Genomic DNA, 3,750 nt, shown 5'->3' on the forward strand with positions numbered 1-3,750 from the left:
GTATTATCGAAAGTAATAACTTGACTTTTTAAAAATAACTATAAGCAATAATTTCTGTTTTATTGTTATAATGTTACCACATAAACCTTTAAATCTTGTAATGGGAAAAATGAAGTAATCGTTTGTTACTTTAATAGCCCTGCTACTACGATGTATAAGAATCGATTTCTTCCCTTTTATCATATTTATAGTAATTAAGATTGATTTTTTCAACTGTTGCAATACCCAGACCTTTGTATTTACGAAGGAGACACGCATCACTCACCCAACATCTGTATTTGTTTATATATTTATTTATATGTTTTTTCTCTTGAAACCCTGAAATTGGAAATATAATTGTAATTGAAAAGCTTGCAATTAGTGGTAAAACCAACTCATATACGAAAAGGGAAATTGCAAGACTAACCCCAACGCTATTTTCAGGGATAAGGATTTTATTTTCAGTTAACAAGCTCATATCTATTCATTATTTTATCGCGGACTCGAATTGATTTTCTTTAATTCAATGGTACAAAATATTTCACTTATTGAATTAGGGAAAATTGTTTGATTTCTATATCGTGGTAATGAATGGCGGTTTTAACGATGATATCTTTCTTTTATTTATAGATTTGAACCGTTGTTGGCATGTTTTTTTTTTATTCCATTTAATATGCTATTTAAATATAAAAGCTCCAAGCGTAAAACAGATCCAAAGAAATATTAGGTAATCGAGAAATTAAGAGAGTAATTTTTGTGTGGACTGCAGTTATTATCTTACTTGGAAAATGTATCTTTAATATGAAATTTAGTTAAATATGGCGAATTAGGAAATAAAAGGGCTTAAGATATTTATCTGATAAAACATTGGGAGGGATAAAGTAATCTCACCGGGAGAAAGGTGATAAGACAACCTTTGTTCTTTGCGCAATTTAAACGGTAGACGTGTTATTTATCAAGGAAAAGATTATTCCCTCAACCTCAGAAACCTGAAGTTGTAAGGAGATTTAGTCTTAATATTTTTAGGACTAAATCTCGTAGCGGATTCTCCACAAGACCAGGGGGTAAATAACTTAAGTTTTAAAGCTGTGTGGAGGCCTCTCTCTTAAAAGTTTAAAGGTTGCTTATGAATGGTAGTGATAAAGGACAGTGGCAATGCCCTAGCTAACGGGACAATGTCCCAGAGACTGATCATATATACATGAACAGCCCCAAGTCCCATCTCCACCCAAGCTATGACCAGGGAGGGCCAGACAATGGTTGGTGAGGACTCAGCAGGTAAACCCATAGGTTTCACCAAACACCCTATCCTTAGCTCACGAGGATGGTGAGATTGCAGAAACTAAAAGAAGTTTTTGAGCGTGTGCGGGTCTCGAACTTCCGTCCAGCAGTTCGCCAGGCAGGAATGTTTCCAATAGGCTATCACACCCCTATATAAATTTTGCTCACCTCATGTCCTTTCATTTTTTTTTTTTCGTCCAGCCTTCACCACAGATTGCAGACATGTAATGAGTCTTAAAACAAAGAATGATAGAAAGAAAGTCAGCGCAAAAGATTAATTATGAAAGTGAAATCAGCATTTTGGGAAAGTAAATGATTAGATCCATAATTTTTATTGAATTTTTCTCCTGTGCTTTATACCTTTAAAGGTTAACTGCTATTGACCCTATTCTAGAGTTATAAATAAAAAAAAAAAAATTATTCTCATCTGCCGTGACCAGGATTCGAACCTGGGTTATTGCGGCCACAACGCAATGTACTAACCACTATACGATCACGGCTGTGACGAGATGAGTTTTGGTGGTAACATACTGTATATTGAACAAAATTGGAGGTATACTTTGTTCTTTTTTCATTCCTTTTGAAAAAGGGACGTTCTTTTCCCTTTATTCCTTCGCTTGATTTTAAAGGGTTTCAATTGGAAACCTGTCTAGCGAATGTTGAGAAACCAAGAAGTTAAAGTCCCCTTTGTCTAGCCATCTTTTATGTTGATTTCTATGCTTTTAGATTGCCTTGCACGATTGTCACACTCGGGCTTTATGCAGTTTTACAGCTCATTACCTGAAAATGAAATGTGCAACTTCAAGGATGCATAGTTGGAATTGAATTTTCATTTATTTGCCCTTTTCTGTTGATTCCGGTCGTTCTATTTACATACATTCATGAATGCCATTAGTAAATTCAACGTTCTTTTTCTTAGAGAATATAGTGTTACCAGTACATGTTAAATTTTAGTATATTCTAAACATTGCTTGGTTTGTTGAGAATTATTCTTAAACTAAGGAAATATTTATTCTGGAATAATATAAAATGTTACATTAAGTATAAAAAACGTTTTGTTACTACCATGGAAATAAAGTAATTGATAACTACAAGATATCACAATTCGGATATTTTTCTACTTGTGTAACAAACTCTACTTCACCTGTTCACCTACATTTAACTGGTCAATAGTGAGTTGATAATCAAGCCTTAAGAATAATTCAACTGTTATTTTTCCTTTGTGTTGAGAGGTAGTTTTTAAATTCCCGTCACAAAGATTGGTGAATTCTAAATTTTATCCTAACAATTTTTATTTCTTTAGGAGAAAGTCAGGATGTTGATACCATGTGTTGTTTATATATATGTATATATATATATATATATATATATATGTGTGTATATATATATATATATATATATATATATATATATATATATATATATTATATATATATATAAATATATATATATATTTATATATAATATATATATATATCTATATATATATAAATATATATATATATATATATATATATATATATATATATATATATATATATATATATTTATATATAATATATATATCTATATATATATATATATATATTTATATATGATATATATATATCTATATATATATATATATATATATATATTTAGAGATTATGGCTTGACAATAACCGTCAATCTCCGGTAACAGGAAAGGAATAAAACATGTATAACTGTCATAAGTAAAAATTTTTACTTAGAAGTTATTTAAATTTCTTTAACAGGAAACACGACCCGTTGATTATTTTCATAATTAATTTCCCGTTGAAAATTACTGCGGAACTCGAATAATTATATATTTCTATTAAGACAATATTAAGTTATATATAATGGGTATGAGGGAAATTTAGATAATTATTCAATTTTGATAATTTTTTTCTATTCTTTGAATCTGCACTAGCTACATATTTTTTTTTTCGATAATTTACGGTATTTCGAAAGTTATTGGATGTAGTTGTACTTTAAGAAATGTTTTATTATTAGACTGCAAACAAACAAAAATTATATATTTAAGCCGAAATTTCCTTCATAGGTGCATGTTTTATATTGGATAGTTTGACTGATGAGGAAAAATTTACGTATTGCATTGAAAGGAAATATGTAAACTTGTAGACGCAAAAGTAGGTATATGAACGATGTCATTTTACAAATGCATCCACATATACTGAACATACACGGTTCATTGAGCTGCGAGGAAATTTACAAATCTGATTTCTTTGGGGAAATCAGTGTGGAGAAAGTTTTCGAGAACTCCACGACTTTTTAGGTCAGTACCAAAATGAGGTAGAGAAAATGTGTACACAAAGGGATGCGAATAAGCATGCTATTGCTCGAATCTGAGAATATTCTCGTCCACAAATTACATAACATTGATAGTTGCTGGAGTAATTTTATTACGTGACGTTTTCCAGTTAAATTCTCATAAGATTAACAATTTTGGTTTCTATAACGCCCTGTTTG

The 3,750-nt window shown here is 30.3% G+C and overlaps 1 non-coding gene across 1 annotated transcript; it reads right to left on the reverse strand.

The window, feature by feature from the left end:
- Window positions 1–1,688: 1,688 nt before the first annotated feature.
- On the reverse strand, window positions 1,689–1,760 carry TRNAH-GUG (transfer RNA histidin (anticodon GUG)). The gene has a single exon. It is a non-coding gene; the product is annotated as a tRNA-His (tRNA).
- Window positions 1,761–3,750: the final 1,990 nt, after the last annotated feature.

The sequence above is a fragment of the Palaemon carinicauda genome, chromosome 16, assembly GCF_036898095.1.
Source record: "Palaemon carinicauda isolate YSFRI2023 chromosome 16, ASM3689809v2, whole genome shotgun sequence".
Lineage (NCBI taxonomy): Eukaryota > Metazoa > Arthropoda > Malacostraca > Decapoda > Palaemonidae > Palaemon > Palaemon carinicauda.